This window comes from Neofelis nebulosa, chromosome 1, assembly GCF_028018385.1.
Source record: "Neofelis nebulosa isolate mNeoNeb1 chromosome 1, mNeoNeb1.pri, whole genome shotgun sequence".
Taxonomy (NCBI): domain Eukaryota; kingdom Metazoa; phylum Chordata; class Mammalia; order Carnivora; family Felidae; genus Neofelis; species Neofelis nebulosa.
The window spans coordinates 172,116,134-172,138,936 of NC_080782.1; the positions used below are offsets into that span (position 1 = coordinate 172,116,134).

The following is a 22,803-nucleotide window of genomic DNA, read 5'->3' on the forward strand; positions in this document are numbered from 1 at the left end:
CCCGGGCGGGACGCGTTAGGACATTAGCGTCCGCGGCGGGGCGCCCAAGGTGTGCACGGCGGCGTGGGTCCCGGCGCGTGCCCAGGTGTGGGCGGGGTCGGAGCGGGCGGGTACCGCGTCCCGCCTCCAGGGGGCGCCGCCGGGGGCGGCCTCCTGGGGCGGCGGCGCCAGTCTCGCCGGGGATTTCCGCTCGCTGCCTGGTCCGCTCTCCCCGACGGCGTCGCGCTCTGCGGCAGGTGAGGCGCTGGAAGCGGGGCGGGTCTGGGCTTCTGTCCCCGCTCCCTCCGCGCGGGGGCTCTGGGGACTCGGGCGTCGCTCCCTGCGGGGCGCGTTGCGTCCGGGCCGAGTGCGGTGCCCGCGGCAGCCGGGGACGGGGAGGGGAGGCCGGGGACCGAGCGTGGCCGTGAAGGGGCCACGGGCGGCCTGCGGGACCAGCCGGCGAGGAGGGGACATCGGGCCGCGAAACGCGCTCCCAGAGCCGCTGCGCGCGGCGTGACGCGGGTGCCCCCGTCAGAGTGGGCGAGGGCGGGAAAAGTTAGGGACTGCCTGCAGGTGTGGACGCTGCCGGTTCCTAATAAGCAAAGAGCGATGATTATCCCGGAGGTCGTTTGAAAAGGATCGCTCAGGTGAACGAAGGTAGCTGTGTTCAAAAATGCTGCTTTTAATTTCACAGGTTCCTGTTTGTGAGGAAACTGAAAGCTGCCAGAGCAATCTGAAAACTTCTGGCATTTGTCAGTTTATGACCTTAGGTTTCTTTGGAGCTGTTAGTGACACATGTGAATCTCAGGGAGGAATTTCTCCTGCTCCCTTGATTCCGAAGTCTGGCTTATTGCTATTTCACTGTATTGGCCAGAAATAACTCCGTAACTGCCCTTGAAACCCTGTATAGGCGCGTGGTTAAAAAAAAACCCAAAAAACAAAAAACAACATACCTTCTTGACTCCAAGCTTGCTTTGTTAATATTGAACTGATCAGAAAACTCCTGAGACTTGCAGCCACTTTTTGAAAAGCAGATACTTAGTTTTGCCACCTGTCCTAGGGAGAAATCACGTGTTAAAAACTAAAGGACATCTCTAAATCTGTTGGGTTGACCTATATGAGGTGTAGGTCGCACACCGTCAGTCCGTCTGTACTTTTTCCTATAACTGAAGACTGTTCTCCCCGGTCTCATTCACTTTATTGAAATGCTAATATGGGGAGCTCCTGCAGTTTGCCCTTATTTTCCCAAAATGCCTTGTTTTCCTGAACTGGCTCCCCAGAGAAGCTAGAAGTTCCTGAATAAGCAGACTACCCTGGTAGAGAGCATTTGTATTTCAAAAGCCGAGTTTGTGAGGTTAAATTAATTTCTAATTGGTGGATTTTTGTTCGGAGATGTTTTGGACTAATTGACCTTGCTCACGAGGGTCTTAACTGTTAGCACCAGACCTAGAGAGAGAGGGACTCCGTGTAAGAAGGGGTGAAAGGGGGGGGGGGGGACGTGCCTGAAGAGAAGACTCTACTTTTTTTCTTTTTTATTAAAGCAAATGCAAAAGCAGAGGGATAGTACAGTGAACTTCCACATATCTATCAAATAGATTGGACAGTTTGTTAAAGCAGTTTCTTTGGCCACATCTGCTTCATCTTCTTCGTTGTCGGAAGCAGTTTCAATTCCAGACACCGTATCAGGTCACCCTTAAATAGTGCATTATGCGCCTCCAACAAAAGGGCTTTTTCCTGTATAACCTTAACACCGTTGTCACCTCCTGATCATATTGGCAATAATTCCACAATGGTTTCTAAGACCCAGTCCACAAAGTTCCTTGATTGCCTCAAGAATGCGCTTACTTTTACTGTTAGTTTGTGTGAATTGGAATCCATACAAGATCCACAAATATCTGTTGTGTCTTAATTTAGGACAGGGGTTCAGCAGACTTTGTAAACAAAAAAAAGGGGGGGGCCAGATTCTAACTCCTTTAGGCTTTGAGGGCCATGTGGTCTCAGTTGCAACTACCCAACTGTGTGATCCCCAAAAGGTAGCTATAGATGATGTGTGTACATGAATGAGCATGGCTGCATTCCAATATACTTTTGTTTTCATGACTTTAAAAAAAAATTTTTTTTAATGTTTATTTATTTCTGAGACAGAGACAGAGCACGAGTGGGGGAGGGGCAGAGAGAGAGGGAGACACAGAATCAGAAGCAGGCTCCAGGCCCTGAGCTGTCAGCACAGAGCCCAATGCGGGGCTTGAACTCACGGAGTGTGAGATCATGACCTGAGCTGAAGTCAGATATCCAACCGACTGAGCCACCCAGGCGCCCCTCATGACTTTTTGTTTGAAACTTCACTGGCAGGCTGGTCTTAAACCAGGGTTGACCCTGGTCTATCACAGCCCCAGTGATTTACTGGTGGCCCTTGGTTGCCTGTAGATGCCTCACATTCTGGATTTATTTGGCTTTTTGTATGGTGTGGTTTAGCTTGCTCCTCTATCCCCTGTATTTCCTATAAACTGGAAGTTAGTTCTAAAGGCTTAGGTTAATTAGGTTCCATTTCTCCATTTTTGGCAGGTAAACTTCAGAGGTGGTTTGATTTTTTTTTTTTAAGTTTATTTATTTATTTAGAGAGAGAGTGCATGTGAGCAGGGAGGGACAGAGAGAGAGGGAGAGAGAGAATCCCAAGCAGGCTCTAAGCTGTCAGCACAGAGCCCGACATGGAGCTTGGCCTCATGAACCATGAGATCATGACCTGAGCCAAAATCAAGAGTTGGACACTTAACCAACTAAGCCACCCAGCTGCCCCTGAATTGTTTTTTAATACAAATCTATGACTTCAAAAGACTCATAAACCCTCATCCAAGAGGCTCAATATTCCTAAATTGGCTTTGCCTGATGGCCGAGAATACACTTTTTTCTTTCTCATCTTATTTTCCTTACTTGAAGAGGATATGGGTGCTATTTCACAAGGGTGTTGACTACTTTGAATCCTTCTGCCAGGTCAGTGGACACCCTCCTCTGTTCAAGCCCCTTGGGAAATGTGGACCACATTTTCCCACTGAATGGAAATACCTTCCTTCTTGGGCCCAGACCCAGGGTTTCAGATGCCATCTAGCAGGGGTTGGGTGGTTTGCTTTTGTTTTTAAGCTCTTTGTCTCTGAAACACTCAACTTTTCTTCACTCATCTTTCTCTTCATCCCCCCAGCAGGACTGAGAGAAGGACACCTGGTTCATGGGCTACTGGTCACACTGTGAGGTGGGGGTACTTATCCCGGCATCCCATTAGGAAGGATTCTGAAGTCAAAAGCTTGGTAGGCTCTCACACTTACTATGGTGCTGGACTCCAAGGTGACCGGGTTTTGAAGAAACAAGTTTACAGGTAAGAATTGTTTTTTCCTTTGTTCTGGAGTGCGTCTTACTCCTAAATCCTAGAGTACCAGAGGAAGTATCTTGACAGTGTCACTTGGAAGTCCTTGCTTTTCTCATGTTTAAGATTAGTAGGTGAAACTGTCTGTTCATCCCTGTACCCATTTTTCCAGATAACATGGTATTGGCCTTTTTCTTATTGATTTGTAAGAATTCTTTATACATTGGAAATAAATACTAATCGTTTGTCATATATGTTACAGCTGTTTCCCCCATTAAAAAAATTTTTTTAATGTTTATTTACTTAGAGTAAGTGCACACATGGGAGGGGGAGAGAGAGAGAGAGAGAGAGAGAGAGAGAGAGAGAGAGAGAGAGAGAGAGAGAGAGAGAAAATGAATGAATCCCAAGCAGGCTCCAAATTGTCAGTGTGGAGCCCGACACGGGGCTCAAACTCACAAACCGATTGAGATCATGACCTGAGCCGAAATCAAGAGTCGGATGCTTAACCGACTGATCCCCCTGGTGCTCCCTGTTTCCCTCATTTTTTGTGTTTTGTTTATAATATTTATGCTCTGCAGAAAATTTAAATATTATATAGGAAAAAAGTTATCAATTTCTCCTTTATAGTTCCCTTGCTTTTTGTTTTGCTTAGAAAGACTTGCCCATTTCAAGATTGTTTTTTTAAAAAGTCTTAACACGGGTAAATGAACATGTGATAACTAGGAACATGGAATCCTGTAAAAGAAGAGTAATAAAGGGGGCTCTTTCTACTAGATAATGTAACATTGAATTGATTAAATGTTGGTGTTAAGATTGGCCCTACATTGATAAGTGTTGAAATTGGGATTTGGGTATTTGGGGGATCATTATACCATTATTCTACCTCTGTATATATTTGACTTCTGATAATAAGAAATTTTCTTTAAAAAAAAAAAGAATAGGGGAAAATCATCTTTGTCCCCATTTGTTCATGTTCAGCAACTAGTAAGCTTCTCTGTGTTGAACACTGGGGTGTGTTGTGTTAATCAGTACACAGGATCTTGGAACTTACATTTCTTACATAGGAGACAGATATTAATGCTACGGTCAAGGGCAACAACTCCTGTGTCAGACTACCTGGCTTCAGATCCCAGCTTTGCCCTTACTAGTTGGGTGATTTTGACTATTCTAATTTAAAAAAATGAGGGATAATAATTATGTCTACCTGATAGGGTAGTTGGAAGGATTGGATGAGAAAACCCATGAAAATTCCTTCGCATGGCATTAAGCGTTTAGTAGTTGCTCAGTAAATGTAAGCTCTGAAGGAGGAGAATAACTGTAGTCAGGCAGACACTGAGGTGGACAGGTGTAGGAGTGAATGAGTGTATGGAGTGGGGGTCCTGACCTGCCCTGGGCTGGTTAAGGACGTTTGGGAGCACTTTTCAGAGGAAAAGACCTTTGAGCAGAGATGTGGTATGTGGAATATCTTGTCTTTTTTTTTTTTTTTTTTAAAGAGAGAGAGAGAGAGAGAGAGAGAGAGAATGCGAATGGGGGAGAGGGACAGAGAGAATCTTAAGCAGATTCTTGCTCAGCATGGAACCTGACAAGGTTCTCAATCCCATGACCCTGGGATCACGACCTGAGATGAAATCAAGTCTGACACTCAACTGAATGAGTCACCCAGGTGCCCCAGGAATATCTTGTCTTTCAAATCGAATGAAAGTGCCCTTCATTGGTGAAGTGAGAGGGTGGTGGGGTCACGACAGGCCAAGGCCTAGAGACTAGGAGAGGTGTTTCCTAATGCCACCAGAACAAGGTGTCACCAACTTCGTGGCTTAAAACAACGCAGATACTTGTCTTATGGTTCTTTAGGTCAGAAGTCAACACGGGTCTCACTGGGCTGAAATCAGGGCATCAGTGAGGCTGTGTCCCCTCTTGGAGATGCTGGGAAGTGTCTGTTTTCTAGCCTTTTCCCACTTCCAGAGGCTGTCCACATTCCTTGGTTCACGGGCCCCCTCCCTCCACCTTGAGAGATAGCATTTCGTCCCTTTGTCCCTTCCACCATGGTCACAGTTCTCCCTCTGCTCCCAGCCAGGAAAGCTCCTCCACTTTTGAGGACTCATGTTCATTAGATTGGGCCCATTTGGATAATCCAAGATAATTTCTGCATCTTAAGGCCCTTAACATTAATCACATCAGTCAAGTCCCTTATGCCATGCAAGGTAACATGTTCACAGGCCCTGGGGACCTTTGGGAGGCCTTTATTGAGTCACCTCACCTTGTGCTGCAGTAGGCGCATCAGGGTCAGACATTTGGGACAGTCAGTTACTACCAGGCGCTAATAATTCCCAGGGTGTGGTGCCTCTGCTCTTCCATGCTGAGGCTGTGACTTGAGACTCTTGGGGCCTCTCCTTCAGCATTGGGGAGAGAGGCTTCTAGGTGACAGGAGGCAGGCCTGCATGCGAGATGTCCCCCATCGTTGGGAGCTCCACTGAACAGCTGTCAGAACCCTCATCCACTCCTATGCCCCACCCTTCCCACGGGTCACTCCTGCCTGTGCAGGAGCCTTTTCCCGCTGCAGCTCTTTAACCTTTAGTTTCTCTGCTATTTTTGCCTGTGTAATTGTCTTTGCCCACTAGCCTTAAACACCGTCAGACTATTTTAAACAAAATTCATGCTAAAATATTTAGTATTTTCTCATATATTAACTCTGTTTAGATGAGAACCACACCTTCCCCTTTTAATTCCCCCATAGTATCTTCCACATAATAGGCCACCAGTAAGAAAGAAATTTCCAGTCGGTTGACAGTGTTTTTGGGACTCTGATATTTTGAGTTATGTCAGAATAAATTGGAGTGACAAAGAATAAATAAGAACTTCTCCTATTCTGATTCTCCTTGTGTTCATATTTACTGCATCTGTTTTTAAACTTTTGAGTATTAATTACCTCCTCCTGCTGTTGTCACCTGCACTTAGGAGTATGCGGCAGAGAAGTTCATGAAAATCATTAATATTTCCACATCTTAGGTTGGTTTTACTAATTTATGAGTATTAAATGAGATTTGAAAAACATTCTTTAAGCCATTACTCATGCCATTATTGAGCCCTTATTTGTGAGAAGAATCACAACTGCCTGTTTTAAATTACTCTTTCTGCCTCAATTTGGTTTTCTATAAAGTTAGATACAGATTATAAAAGCCTAATAAAAACTATAAGGAGAAATCACAGTTGACTTTTAAACAACATGGGTTTGAACTGTGTAAGTCCGCTTATATGCAGCCTTATTAAAAAAATAAATACAGTGTTATAAATGTATTTTTTCTTCCTCAAGATTTTCTAAATAACATTTTCTTTTTTCTAGCTTACTTTATTGTAAGAATACAGTATATAATACATACAGCATACAAAATATGTGCTAATTGACACATGCTATCACTAAGGTTTCTGGACAACATGAAGCTATTAGTAGTTAAGTTTTGGGAGTCAGAAGGTATACTCTGATATTTCAAATACAGGGTGTTGGCACGCCCCCAACCCTGGCATTGTTCAAAGGTCAACTGTAGTGTATCTTATAAGTGAATAAAAAACAGTTACATGGCATTTTGGGGAGTATTTACGAAGACGAAGTCACTGGTTTTTTGTTTGTTTTTTTCCCTCTCTGTCAGTGTTTTATTATGAACGTTTCCAGCCATACTCAAAAGTAGAATACAGTAAACCTTCATGAACCAACACAGCATCAGAAATGCATGCACCATCGTGGCTTTGCCACACTTGTTCCATTAGCCCTTCTCCCTTCGTTTTTTTTGAGTTTTTGTTTATTTGCTTACTTCTGAAGAATTCTGAAGCCAATACCAGAAACTGTGCCATTTTATCACTATTTTAGTACGATTTTTTTTAAGTTTAGTTTAAAAAACTACAGTCCTTCCTAACAATGAACAAAAAATCCTTAATATCTTCCAATAATGTATTTAGATGAGATTGGGCGCATTCAGGGTGGTATCGCCATAGATTCTAATACTGTATTCAAATATCCCCATTTGCCTAAAAAGGTATGTGCGGTTGATTTATTCAAACCAGGGTCAAAACAAACCACTCATTGTATTTGATTTATACATCTCCTAAGTCTCTTTTAATAAATAATTGATGTATTCCAGGCATTAGCTTAATTCAGAGTTCTCTTATTACTTTTCCCTCTTACTTTTAACTCTGTTTTAGAGTAGTCACATACTCTCATACTTTCATTCACTATTATTAGAATTTATATAAAGTAAAATTGGCCTTTTTTGTTGTATAATTCTGAGTTTTAAAGTTGATTAATTCATGTAACCATCATCACAGTCCTTTTACATTACGGAGCATTTCCATCACCAAAAAAAAAAAAAAAAAAAAAGCCAGAAAACACAACCAAAAACTACCAGAGGACCAAAACGTCCCTCATTCTGGCCCATTGTAAGTCAAACCCTCACTCTTACCCTAATTGCTGCAACCTTTGATCTGGTTTCCATCTTGATAAGTTTTACCTTTTCTAGAATGTCACATAAATGAAATTAAATAGTTTGCAACCTTTGAGACTACCTTCTTTCATTCAGACAACGTCTTTGAGGTTCTTCCATGTGTGTATTCTTTTTATTGCTGGGTAGTGTACTCCATCTTCCGGACATACCCCAGTTTATGTATATTCACTGTTGAAGGATATTGGACTCTTTACAGTTTGGGGAGATTGTGAGTAAAGCTGTGTATAAATATTTGTACATAGGTTTTTATGTGGTCGAAATTTTTCATCTTTTTAGAGCAAATCCCCAGGAGCAAAATGGCTGGGTAATATGGTAAGTGTGTATTTGACTTTTGAAGAAACTGCTAAACTTTTCTAGAGTGGCTGCATCCCGACCATTTTGCATCTCAGCCACCTATGTGTGAGAGTTCCAGTTGCTCCATATTTTTGTCAGCACTTGATACTACCAGTTTTTTTTTTTTTTTATTTGAGCCCACCTAATAGGTGTGTTGTTTTTTTTTTTTAATTATCTGATTTCAGATTTTTGAGCATGATAGACCATTATTTTTAATAATTAAATTTATTTTATATACCTGTTATAAAAATAATTATTTCTCGTTTTCTGGTGATATTCCATATTTAAATATGGTAAATATTCTCTATGGAAAATAATTAAAACCAGATTGTTATTTAGGTAGGAGACTTTCTTAAGTCTCACTAGTTGAATCATCATATTTGGCAAAGATTAACAGAATAGTGTCTGAATGCAGGATGCGTTTTGCAACGATCCCCTCATTATATGCATCTTGTGTGTGTCTCATTCCTATTTTACAAATAGTAACTGATAGTGCCATGACTGCTTTTGCCATCAATTTTATGCTAGATTAGATTGTTCAGTGAATAGTAAGTTACATGAGACAACTGGATGTAAGTAAAGAGTAATTTCTTTGAATGCCTTTTAAATATAGTGAACACTGTTGTAGTTTAAAAATGGACTGCTCCTGGGGTGCCTGGGTGGTGTAGTCGCTTAAGCATCTGACTCTTGATCTCAGCTCAGGTCATGATCTCACAGTTTGTGAGTCTGAGCCCCACATCGGGCTCTGCGCTGATAGTGCAGAGCCTGCTTGGGATTCCATCTCTCCTTCTTTCTGTCCCTTCCCAACTTGTGCTCTCTCTCTCTCTCTCTCTCAAAATAAATAAATAAACTTAAAAATTTTTTAAATAAAAAATAATAAAATAAAAATGGACTGCTCCCATGTGTCTGAAGCAGTAGTGAAAACTTGCCTTTAAATACTTTTTTTTTTTTAATTTAAGCATATTAAGCTCAAGGAAGAAAACCATTTGAAATTTGTGAAATAAAGATCATATCCCTCTTTTTGGATGACTTAGGGACCATAGTCACTGGTCTCTATTGCTTGAAAGTGTGCAGTTGCTTCCTAGATTAAAGTACCTAAATGTCACTGCTAATGTTGTCCCTCACTCCTTGAATTAGATGAAACTGTGGGAAGTCTCAGGGTGCACAGGTCATTGCTATGAGATGGCCCTATCAAGTCTCACCCATTAGCTGCCGTAGTTTGAGCTTCAGGTTGGTAGTATCATTTGAACAGTGGAAATTACTGTCATCTAGAATCTCCCTGTTTCACTTCTGAAAAATTGCTTAGACTTGTTGACAGACCTTCCTTTGTAATGCAGGGGCATTAGAAAGAAGAACTGAGCCTGATGTGAAGAAAAAAGATGGAGGACAAGTTGCCAGATGGGCTTCGGGGGTTGTTGTGGTATGAAACCTAAGAGGCCAAGTATTAGGGAAATGTAGTTCAAAATGTATAGAAATGGGATGAGTTTCTGTAGCTAAGTCATTTTTGGTTTAAAACTAACGTAGTAGTTGGATTGGAATTTGGATTGGAATAAATAAAAAATAATGAAGGATTAGTAAGGTTGTTACCTCCATTGGACCCAAGTCTTTATTTTGTTTAAAAAAAATTATTATAGATGTTCTTTAAACTTTATTCCTGTTGACATTAATAAGGTCCTATAAATGTGCATATATATGGGGAAGTGGAGGAAGGGATAATAGATGGGTATTGGGGTCTTAAATTGGGGTTTTAGAATACCAGACTAATACACCTGCTGCCCCCTGGTGGCAGCGTATTAAATAGTGAAGTTCAGAGGTGAGGAATTCTGGAGAGCTGAGTTGGTTGTATAAGAGGATTATAGGGGGAATCAGGAGATGTTTTCTCTTTCCAGCTCTGTTCATAATTACTATCCATATGACCTTAGGTAAATCATTTAGTTTGATTACCTTTTATTTTATAAGTTTCTTCCAGCTTTCACATCTTACAATTCTCTGATGGTAATAGCACATATTATGTACTAAAAGATGTGAAGTTCCACTTTTTCCATTAGCAGCTGAATCCTAACGTATCCTATATATTTATTTAAGAAAGCATACTCTAGAGTAACTCCTGAGGCACAATACAGATTCAGCTCTGGGCAGCAGACTGCATAGGCTATCTGTAGCACAGTCCATAATTAATCAGTGTGACAATCTTGCATTATTATGAAAGCTCACAAGTTACATCATTTAAAAAATAATTTTTATTGTGGTTAAAAAAATAACATAAACTTTACCATCTTAACCATTTTTAAGTATACAGTTCAGTAGTGTTAAGTATATTCAGTGTTGTACAACATACCTCCAAAACTGTTACTTCTTATAAAACTGAAACTGTGTACCCATTAGACAGCAACCCCCTACACTCCCCCTGCCCCTAGCAACTACCATGCTACTCTCTGTCTATGAATTTGACTATTCTAGGTACCTCATGTAAGTGGAATCATACAGTATTTGTCTTTTTGTGACTCGTTTCTTTCATTTAGCATGATGTTCCTAAGGCGAATCCAAATTGTAGCACGTGACAGGATTTCTTTTCTTTAAGGCTGAATATTTGTATGTAGATACATTTTACTTCTCCATTCATCTATTGACAGACTCTTGGATTACTTCCACTTCTTTGCTATTGTGAATAATGCTGCAATGAACCAAGGATATGCTGCATTTTTAGTATACAGTGTTTACTAATGCAGAGAGGGTTTATACAATTTTTACATGCATAAAAGGTTAAATTTCATTATAAAAACACCATTCAACCATGCTAAATAACTAGGATATAGCTTTTTGTGTGGATGAGTAAGTTAAAAAAGGAATTAACATTTATCGAACATACAAACTGTATGTCAGGCACTTTTGTATCTGTGATCCATTCTATTGTTTAGTGTTTACAGTAATTCTGTGATTTACCCTTCTCTTGGGAGGGGACTAATACTTATTAAAATCACTGTGTACCAGAATTTTTATATACGTTATCTCATATAATCTTCATACATTAACCCTGAGGTGTGCTTTAGTATCCCTGATGTAACTGAGGTTCAGAGAGATGAAACACCTTGAACAAGGTCACATAGCTAAAAGGTAGCAGAGTTTTACCTGAGTACAAAGTGAAACATGTCTGTTTCAGATGTGTTCGACATATACCATACTTTCTCCTGCTTTCAGAAATAACACTATACATCTATGATCTGAAAGATGTTGGAACAATATCAAGATTACACTGCTATAATAATTTATAAATAGAAACACTTCTGTAGTGCCTTTCCATTAAATAACAGTCCTTGGGTTTTCCTTGCAGAGAAACAGCATCGATTCAGATGAATTCATCTGAAATGTATCAAGGCTTACCTCCTGGGGCATTTTGCAAAATAAACCTTCCTAGGACTTCCAAAAGAGTGGTTCTCTTGTGCCGGTCCCCCCATTTCTGAGGTTATCTTCCATGTGTTATTTTCCCCTTTTTCTTTCTCCCTTTCCTTTGATGTGGCAGATAGCTAGGACCGTTTTCACCACTTTCTGCTCCCACCTCTCTTGAACGCTATGCTGCTTGGGTTTGGAGTTTTGATCTGCTCCTTGCATAGTGTTTTTTCACAGGTAAAGGGTTATAAAATGTCCTTATAGGTGGTGGTTTTCTTGGAGAGTCAGTAAGCTCTTGGAAAGGCCCATTGCAACATGGGATTTTTTGACTAACAGAGATGTAGTGGTATAGCATCCGAGCAGCCACTTAAGCTTCTCTAAGAGTTCCTGTGCACTTAGGATGACTTACATTGGGAATTTACAAACCTAGTGATAGGTGAGGCTCAGGAATTGTTCCAAGATTCATTCAAGGCCTTCGATAATTCCTGAAAGCAGGATGTTATGCAGTAAATAAAGAAAATGAGAGTGGCAGAAATTGTGGTCACCACCAAATGTCCAATGTCTCCTTCCTTAGTTCCTGATCTGCAGTTTTATTCTGAGTGACCATGTCCCTCAAGTTATGGTAAAAAACAGGAAGGAGAAATGTGTGAGACTTCTGCCAAGTTTTGCAAAGGAACCTTAGTCAGTGAGGTTGCTCCTGTTCCTCACCCTGCCCTTCATAGTTCCTACTACTTCGCATGAAGATATTATGGCCAGTGTAATGCCAGCCATCTTTTCTCCTAAGAGGACCTTAAGAATGGAAGCCATCTGTTAGCAGTGACACCGAGGAGCCTGGTGTGCTGGCTTACACAAATGGCCACAAATTGTTTCTATTCTCTTGTGTGTGCACCTGTGCAGGGCACCTTTGCAGCCCCTCCCATAAAGGGAAGAAGTCACCATCTCCACCCCTAAACCTAGCACGGGGAGTCCCAGGCTGAGTGGGGTGAGTAGACTGCCCTTTTAGAGGGTTATCTCAATGTGGGCTGTCAGAGCCTGAGCGGCAAGAGGAGAGTTTATGTGCAGGGAAGATGGTTGTGACTGAAATTGGAAATTAGTTACATATGGAAGGATTGATAATGTAATTAACTGTACCAAAGATCATATGAGCCAGCTATGCCACTGTTGAAGGGAGTTGTCAGTACAGAAATGTCAAGAACTAGGATGAACCGTGTGGTGGTATGGATTGGGTCAGGTGTGTGAGTGTGAACTCATGGTTTTCAATACGTATGGATATAAATGTGTGTGTGTGTGTGTGTGTGTATAGATAGATATAGATACATAGATATAGATATATGTGTACATAGTCTACTGAGGGAGCCTCTTGGGCAGATAACACCGCAAGAAAAATAAGCACACCTCACACCCAGATCTTGGCTTCTAAATACCAACTAACAGCTGGAAACTAGGGCTCCTTGGAGAAATGGCTGGTTCCAGGCCTGGGGCAGAGAAAGTCCAAGATGAATGTGGAACATCTTGTGCCAGAAAGCAAGGAAATGCATTCTTAGGACTCAGTGACAGAAACAGTTCTGCCCACAAGGGAGGATTACACAGGGGAGATGATGTTTGAAGTGACCTGGGAACCTTGAAGGATGAGTAGGATTTTGCCAGGCAGCATGTTGAGGAAGGAAGAAGTTCCTTAGGGGCAATGGCAGCCTTATGAGCAAAGAGGGGGTCAGATTATACCTGCCACAGAGCAGTGTAAGGCATGGCCTAGATATGGCCGAAGAGAAAGATGCAGCTGGACACATTGTCCTGCGTGAGCCACGTGCAGAAACTTAGGCTTGACCCTTTAGAATTTGTTGTCTAGAGCTGCATAACAAATTATCCTTAACATCAGTGGCTGCAGACAACATGCATTATCCCCCATTTTCTGCAGGTGAGAATCCGGGAGCTGCTTGGCTCGTGGCTCTAGCTCAGGGTCTTCAGCAGGCTGCAGACAGGGTGTGGGCTGGGGCTGTGGTCACCTCCCAGCTGACTGGAGAAGCATCTGAGCTCACTCATGTGACAGCCAGCAGGCCTTGGGGCCTTTCTGGCTGTCGGCAGATACCTCAGCTCCTCTCCACATGGGTGTCTCCTTAGGGAGTCTCACAGCATGGCAGCTGGCTTCCCTGACAGCGAGGGGTCTGAGGGAAAGAGTGTACCAGAGAGCCCTCCAGACGGAAGGCACAGTCTATTTAAAATCTAATCTCAGAAGTAACATCCCATCACATCCTCTGTATTGTGTTCATTTGAATCAAGTCACTAAAGCTAGCCTTTGCACAAGGGGCACGAATCACACAGGGACACTGTCAGTAGGGGAGAGGATCATTAGGGTCATCTGAGGGGGCCCCTCAGATGCCCAGGCTGGGAAATGGGGAGGGGCACGGTCTTGCATGCAGTTGCAGGTGGGGGGGGTGAGGGCAAGCCTGGGGCAGTGAGACCATTTAGGAGGTGGCCATCCACGTGGGCAAGGAGAGGCCTTGTCATCAGTAGCTGGGAGCAGTTGGAGTGAGAGGAAAGAGGGCTTAGGTCACCAGGCGGTGCCGATGCCTCCCAGATTATGCGTGTGCACCCAGCCGCAGCAGGCATCATCTTCAGAAACTTGTGATGAGATGCCTGCTGTTTGAAAAAACACCAATGCTTTCTTATTACTTGCTGTTAAGCAGATTGGTTCATGGACTTCAGTGGGTGGAAACCAGCTTCTGCAGACAGGGCTTTGCAGGATCCCTTTGCTGCCAGGAAACAAGTGGGAGCTGCTGGGCCATTACCTCATTTTAAAGCACATGCTCAGGCTGTGGGAGCTCGGCTGTAATCCCTTCAGTTTTATCTCACACATGTTCTCCACCCACACTGTTATTTGGTAGTGAAATGACACATGAAGGTTGCTTGGGTTTGAGGGCAGGCTGAGGGCAGGCTGAACTGTACCAGGCTCTACAGTTCTAGCGGATCCCTCTTGGAGGTCAACGCTGTGATCTTTACTGAGGACATCTGAAGGATGGCTTCTCCTTCCTGACATCTCCCCTTTGTTTGAAGTTTGACCTGAACACCAACCAGTTACTTTAAAGAGTGATGTTTCCACAGAGATTTTGTATTTTGTATTTCAGGTGTGTCGTCAGCAAGCCAACGTAAACAAGATTACCTGCACATTGGGGAAGTAGATGTGCATAAGTAGTGGGCACAGGGTCATAGGATTGGGGAGGGGGAGGTAGACAGCCCATCACTTGTGAAACCCTGTATGTGGAGAAAAAGTATTTCAGGTTTACTTCACTCTAGTCTTTTCCTAGCATCATTATGTTCAAAGTTAAAACAAGCATAGAGACCATCCATTAACCCCGAGTGATTCCTGGGAATGCAGCCGTCTGGGAGAGTGGTAAAGTCATGCTTCTGGAAGGTGTGAACTGGGACCCTGCTTCCCTCCCCCATGAAGGGCTGGCTGCCACCACCCTGGGGCACACCCAGCACAGAGCCTGTATAGCCCTGTACTGTGTTATGCTGCTGACACCAGGTGTTGAAAGTTAAAAATGGAATTTATTCCACATGTTTAAAATGGTTATTCCTGTTGCTTAATACTTGCACTTAAGGCTGACCTTGAATCATAAGTGAGTGAAAACATGATGCTCTTAGAAAATTTGTATTCAGTAATAGTGTTTGGGAAACAGTCTCATAGTTACATAAAATGATGGAGCAATTGAAAGGGCTAATGTGTATTAAACTTGGAAAAGACCACCTTTTAGTTATCTTGAGATCTTTTTATATCATCTTTACTTTTATGTATTTTGTTTTCCTTTTTGTGTAACTTGGACACTTGAAGCATTTTATCTTTTAAAAGATACAGGTTTCTATACATGTGAAATCTTTAATATTTGGAAAATTTGTTTTTCTGATTAATTGGAACTTTCCATATAGCTGAAGGTTAAGCAAAAATCTTCTAGAAAATCTTGTGAATCAGTGTTTTTATAGTGTACAAAAAATAATGAAGCCTCTTTAACCCAAAGGTTAGTAATTCTACAGTAGCATCAGCATAAAACTGAAGGAACTTACAGTAGGCAAGATATGGAAACAACCTAAGTGTCAACAGATGATAAAGTGTGTATAATATTCCATTACAAATGGAATTATATAGGGGCGCCTGGGTGGCTCAGTCTGTTGAGTGTCCAACATTGGCTCAGGTCATGATCTCACAGTCTGTGAGTTCGAGCCCTGCATCGGGCTCTGTGCTGACAGCTCAGAGCCTGGAGCCTGTTTCAGATTCTGGGTCTCCCTCTCTCTCTGACCCTCCTCCATTCATGCTCTGTCTCTCTCTGTCTCAAAAATAAACGTTAAAAAAAAAAAACAAATGGAATTATATATATTATATATATATTGTATATATATTATATATATATTATATATATATATTATATATATATTGTATATATATTATATATATATTATATATATATATTATATATATATTGTATATATATTATATATATTATATATTATATATATATTATATATATTATATATATATATTATATATATATAACATAATGGAATTTTATGTATGTATTATCATTCATATTATGTATACTATATTCATATCATATGTATATTATTCAACCATAAAAAAAAAAAGGAAATCCTGATATTTGCAACAACATGGATGAACCTAGGGATGTTATGCTAAGTGAAATAAGCCAAGCACAGAATGATCAATACTGTATAGTATCACTTATATGTGGACTCTGAAAGTGTTGAACTCATAGAAGCAGAGAGTAGAATGCTGGTTGCCAAGGTCTTGGGGAAGAGGGGAATGGAAGGTGGTGGTCAGAGGACACAGAATTCCAGCCATGATATCAATACACTCTAGGGAGCTAACGTGCAGCATGGTGACTATCATTATACTGTATCGTATTCTTAAAATTTGCTAAGAGACTAGATCATATTTTCACCACACACACACACACACGCACACACACACACACACACACGATAACTGAGGTGACAGATGTGGTAATTAGCTTGATGGTGGTAGTCATTTTACAATGAGTACATGTATCAAATCATCACATTGTACACCTTAAATATACACAATTTTAATTCGCCAATTATACTTCAGTAAAGCTGGGGGCAAAAACCCTGAAAGACCTTTCCCTTAAATGGGAAAGACTCACTGGGAAATAAATGGTTTCCCTAAAGATTAATCACTAGAGAGCTTTCAGAAATGTTGTATTTTATTATAAATACAGGTTCCTGTTCCCGACTTCAGACATGCTACATTAAACTCTCCAGGGAAGGGGCCCAGGAACAGATACGTTGAAACTTCCCATGTTTTGGGAGCTCAGCTGAGTCCACTTTGCAGACCCCAGACTCCTCTTGTCCATCCTCTGAAAGCAGGCCCAGTCCTGGGCTGCTGGCAGCCCCACCTTCCTACCTGGGGACCCAGGTCCCACCCATCTCCCCGCAGGGAATGCCTCCCCTCCCACTCTCCTCCTGTCACTCTCAGGATGACCTTTGCCCTCCTCTCAGGGTCAGTTCACGTCCAAATCACAAGCAGAATTCCTCTGTCCCTTTCTGTTCTTCATTACCCTCTGTACCAGCACTTTCACTTGGTCACTCAACACATTGTATTCCAATAGTGTATTTTTTGTGTATCTCTTTAAAGATTTTTTTTTTAATTTAAGAGTTTTTTATTTAGGTGAAATTCACATAATATAAAATTCACTGTTTTTAAAGTGAAGAATTCAGGGACATTTCAGCACTATCATAACAATGTACGACCACCTCCGTGTAGTTCCAGAACATTTTCATCAACCTGAAAAGAAAACTCCTTGTATGCTCGGCAGTCACTTCTCACTGCCCTCAGCCCCTGGCAACCACCAATCTGCTTTCCTGGTCTGTGGATTTGCCCATCCTGGTGTTCCATATCATGGAATCAAACAACGTGTGACCTCATGTCTGGCTTCCATCACTCAGGATGTTTTCCGGCTTCATCCATGTTGTATCGTAGATCACATTATCATTTGAGTTGTTTGACAGGAGTTTGCTAGGGTGGCTGTAACAACATTTCACAGACTAGGGGCTTAAACAACAGAGAGCATGGAGGCTACAAGTCCAGATCAGGCTTGGTGTCTCCTGAGGGGTGTCTCCTGGGCTAGCAGACGGCTGCCTTCTCCTAGTGCACTCACATGGCCTTTCCTCTGTGCTCAAGTGTCCCTGGTGTCTGTGTGTCCAGTTTTCCCCTTTTTATAGGGACACCAGTCACACTGGATTAAGGCTCTGAAGACCTCATTTTAACTCAATGACCTGATTAAAGCACTGTCTCTAAATAGGGTCACGTTCTGAGGTGCTGGGGGTTTAGGGTTTTAACATATGAATTTGGCTGCGGGTTGGGGCAGGTACAGATTTAGCCCATAACAGTCAGTAGATCTTGTTCACTACTTCGTTTTCATACCACTGTCTACTGTAGAGTTCTCTGAGCACATGCCCCACCTTTCTTCTGGACTTTGAGCTTGAGGGCATAGCTCACATTTGTGTCCTCACAGCCGGCTGGTGTCAGCCAGCCCTGGGTGGATGCCCAGTGCCACTGTCCAGACCCAGCGCAGCAAGTGGCCACTTCTCAGGCCCGTATCCTCTTTGCGTTCTCTATCCGCAGTAAGTACACAACACTGGTGTGTCTAGTGAACTAATGATCCTTGCAACTCCTGTTGTCAGAGGAGGCAGCTTTAAACGAAGTATCTGCTTGGAAACTGTTGTCATTTCTTTCTTTCTGATCAAGACAGGCAAAAGAAATTGGCTAATTGAGAATTCCCAGGACCAGGCAAAAATACTCATTAATTTTCTCCACACATTATGGGGAACAAGTTAAAATGTGTCACCTGTCCTTCAGAAATTTAGTAAGAGCGTAAATAACTGAAATGTAGGGCAGAATGTGACTGGGGCACTAAGATACAAGCAGAGAAGGCTTTGGGACAGATGCAGGGTCTGGGCTGAGATTTTAGGGCTGGGTTGGATTTGAGCAGGAAGGTGTAAGTGTGGTCCAGGTAGCAGTAAAAGGTTAGGATTCGGGAGACGCTAAGCTGGGGAGGGTTTTGGGGAACAGCAGCAGGGCAGCAAGCTAGAGTTACAGGGTAGGGATGCAAACAGCTAGATGGGACACATGGTGTCTGGACCCCGAACCCTGTCAGGACACAGCCTGCAGCCCTTGAGCTTGGCCTCAGGAAGCTCGGTACGGCTCAGGGGTGAAGGCAGGGGCTAGAGCTCCTGAAAGGAGAGTAATGATCTGGATTGTAGCTGTTTGAAGGTGGGTAAGGGCAGAGGCTGTGGACAGGAGGGTGGCATGCAGCTGCTTTGATGGGACAGACTTGGAATTGATGCCGGTCAAGGAGAGAGTTGGGAGAAGATCCACCTTGGAGAGGAAAACAGGGAGTCCAGTTTGAGTTAGACTGGATACTGGGGCTGGCACACAGGCAGTGTGCCTGTCCCAGTGGGCTCAGTGGGGGCTGAGGGAAGTGAGCTCATCAGGTGGAGGCCAGAGGGGAAGGTGGATCTCACATCCACACTGCCTGAGTCTGCGTGGGCTGCTGTGACAAAGCACCGCAGACTTAGACAGCAGAAGTCTCTTCCTCATGGTTCTGGAGGACGAAAGTCCAAGATCCAGGCGTGGTGGGGTTGGTTTCTCCTGAGGCCTCTGTCCTTGGTTTATGACTCATTTGTGATATGCAGGCAAGTTTGCTCTCATTTGCGGGCAGTGAGATGGTTATTTAAAGAGAATTTCCTGTTTATTTGACAAAGATCCAGATAATAATGTGAAGTAAATCCTGTTTACACCTTGATTTGTTTGCTGAAAATGTGTAGTAGTAAAAATGAAGTAACTGGAAAAAACAAAACACTTCTCCCTGTGTCCTCACTTGGTCTCTCCTCTGTGCCTGTACGTGTTGATGTCCAAATCTCTTCTTACAAGGACACCAGTCAGACTGGATTAGGGCCCCCCCTAACGACCTCATTTTAATTTAATCACCTCTTTTAAAGGGCCTGTCTCCAAATACAGTCACATTCTGAGGTCCTAGAGACTAGGACTTCAACATATGAATTGGGCGGGGGGGGGGGGGGGGCGGCTCACAGTTCAGGCTGTAATAGCACATATGATTTATCCAAGTAAGGTTATGTAAACTACCCTTGCAATTCAAGATAAATAACCATTTACTTCTGCTTTATTTTTCAGTGTGTCATGGGGCCAGGGCAGGGAATAGGAGCACTTTTTTCTAGGTAGTTAAGAGCCTGAACTCCAGAGTCAGACCAGCTGGATCCAGATCCCAGCTCTGCTCCTTACTAGCTATTTGACTTTGGTCAAGTCAACACTTTTTACTTACACCCTCTGTCTCCACTTCTTCAGGGGTAAGATGGAAATAAAGTTGCCTACTTCATAGGTTTCTGTGATGATTAAATCAGTTCAGATATGTAAAGTGCTTAAAAGTATACCTGAATCTTTGTAAGTTCTGTGTTATGTGCCGGCCGTGATTATTATTCACACCAGATTTGGAGAGGATGGTGATTATGCAAGGAAGTGTTGCTTTTCTTCCAAAACTAAAGTGTATTTGTGAGAATAAAAATCAAGATGTCACCTCCCCTGAACTTAGTTGAATAGAACACCTAGAGTATTTGCTGTCAAGTGTGCAATTGGAGGACCACACGGGTGGTGGGCAGGGCTTGTCATTTTATGGAAAAGTTATTTTACAGTGCTTCTGTGTGCATCCAGTAACTCGAACATTATGGAAGAGCCAGTGAGGTGGGCAAGATGGAAGTTTCCTCCCTGTGAGGCTAAGTGAGGTCTCCCAGGGGCTGCCCCCAATCCAGTCCTTTTGAGTCCCACTATGTCACACAGCCCGGAAGAGGACCCCAGGCAGTAAGCCTGTTTCCAGTATTTTCTCAGAGCAGGGAGACTATGGAGAGTGATCTCTTGGGCAGAACTAATATTTTTCTATTTGTTTATTTCATTCAAAATAACACTGCTATGGTTTGAATGTTTGTGTGCCCCCCAAATTCATCTGTTGAAATCTAAACCTCCAATGTGATGCTATTTGGATGTAGGGCTTTTGGGAGGTGATTCAGTTGTGAAGGTGGAGCCCCCTGATGGAATTAGTGTACTTACAAAGAGACCCCAGAGAACTCCCTTGGCCCTCCTGTCGTGTGAGACCTCAGTGAGAAGATGCCATCCTTGAGCCAGAACGCGGGCCCTCACCAGACACTGAATCTGCCAAGTGCCTTGATCTCGGACTTTTTAGCCTCCAGAACTGTGAGAAGCAAGTGTGTGTTGTTTATTAATCATTCAGTCCATGGTAGTTTTGTTACAGCAACCCAGACTGACTCCAATTGGTTGGGTACACACACACCTGAGGCTCTGTGCTGGGTGCTTTACCTGGGTTATCTTGGGGGATGCTTACCATACCTCTGTGAAGTGCTGCTGTGTGATTGGACAGAGAAGGAAACTGAGGGCCACAGGTTTGGTCATTTGCCAGTGTCACTGCCCAGGCTTGTCTGGTCCCGAAGCCAGTCCCCCCACAGGGCAGCACTTCTGCCCTCTCAGGCCCGGGGTCAAGTATGAAAAGCACCTCTGGGCAGCAGCATAGCTAAGTTCTAAGGGAATATTTATTGCACAGATTTGCTTTTGTTTTGAAGGTAGCAAAAGGGAACCCACTTGGAGAATGCTTGGCCTTTAAAAATCACATTTTGAAATAGGTCCCGTGTTTCAGGAGAGCCCTCATTGCTAACACAACCTCTAAAATGGGTCAGAAATGGAAGTAATGGAGCAAAAGGTGGGTCTTACCTCTCACTAACACTCAGGAATAAGCAGCTCTCCTGGGCAGTTGATAACTAATACGGAAATTTTGCTCATATGAGAAAATGAGAACCAAAAGGAAATATAAAACAAAGTTCAGGGAAGTTGAGATAATTAATGGTGAGCTCAAGGAAGTTTAGATCTAATGGTGAGTTAATAAGAAATGTAACTTGAAATACTGAAACAGAGTTTAAAATGTTCCTCCAGGAATTTTAATGTTTACGAGACAGGTGAGTGCAGCCAAGAGCTTACCTATGGGTGCAGAGTCAAAAGTTAGGGAGAAAAGAGGTGTTTCTTGGGACTGGGTAGATGAGACAGTGTGTGAGTGGTGGGTGCTCTGGGGGCATGTGCATGTGATGAAATGATCCCCCACAATCACCAGCCCTGGAAGTGGGGGTGGGGGTACAGCATGTGCTGTCGGAGACATTCTGGACAGCAAAGATTTCTCCCACACGTACGTCAGTCTTTTTGGGTCACGTGCCCTAATTCTTTAGAGAAGAGCTGCACTGTATTTTTTAGGACACTGTGTCCCAGGAACACACACATACACACAGAACTCATACAAGAGTCTGGGAGAACAAAGATAGATTATGTGAAGAAATGGAACTATCTATAACAAAAAACCCAGGCAAGTCACAGGCATCTAATGAGGGCAGGTGATGATGGTAGAGATATGGGTCCTTAACTGAGAGGATCACTAGGTGAAAATAGTAGAAACAGGCATTGTGCCTGAGGCCAAACCTGGTGCTCCACATCCTTATTAAATCTTACGGGCCTGGCTGAGGAAGGGTTTTCACTCACCCAGGAAATGGGTAATCCTGGTGTCCTGGTGGGGCTAGAACTTGAACCCAGGGCAATTCCATCTTGTTTCCAGATGGAGACTTGAGTTAAGCTCCCCTGGGTAAAAGCTAAGAAACGAGAATGTAAAGAGACTTATCAGCGATCTTCATTGAAATTGAGGCAGAGGAATGGATAAATCAGTTTGGCAAAGATAAGGCCTAAAATTTATGGAATCCTAACATACTGCAAAAAAGCAAGTACAGGGGTGCCTGGCTGGCTCAATCAGTGGAGCATGCGACTCTTCATCTCGGGGTTCTGAGTTGTAGAGATTACTTAAAAATAAAAAAATCTTTAAAAAAAAAAAAAAAAAGCAAGTACAATCAGAGTGGATAAAGGGGACTTTGTACAAATACTGATGTTTGACAGGCCTTTAAAAAATAAGTTGGCTTTATTGATTTATATGAGATGAAATTCACCTATTTAATATTTGAAGTTCAGTAATTTTTTTTCAGTTCAGTGAATTTTTACAAATGTATATACTCATGTGCTCCCCACTATAAGCAGATACAGAATATTTTCATGAACCCAGAAGGTTGCCTCATGCCCCTGTGCAGTCCATTTCCTCTATTCTCCCA

General features: G+C 42.7%; 1 protein-coding gene across 7 annotated transcripts in view; it reads left to right on the forward strand.

Annotated features, from left to right (window-relative positions):
• The first annotated feature begins 242 nt into the window (after positions 1-242).
• GGACT (gamma-glutamylamine cyclotransferase) overlaps positions 243-22,803 on the forward strand; it is a 48,326-nt gene continuing 25,765 nt past the window's right edge. The window contains exons 1-3 of one of the 7 annotated variants that reach the window (XR_009265918.1): positions 243-636; positions 3,176-3,349; positions 9,501-12,068. The gene's annotated coding sequence lies outside the window, so the exon portion shown is untranslated. Of the gene's footprint in view, positions 637-3,175; positions 3,350-9,500; positions 12,069-17,342; positions 18,205-22,803 lie in introns of those variants that run through there. The other 6 variants (XM_058743752.1, XM_058743722.1, XM_058743732.1 and 3 more) reach the window with 6 other exon arrangements.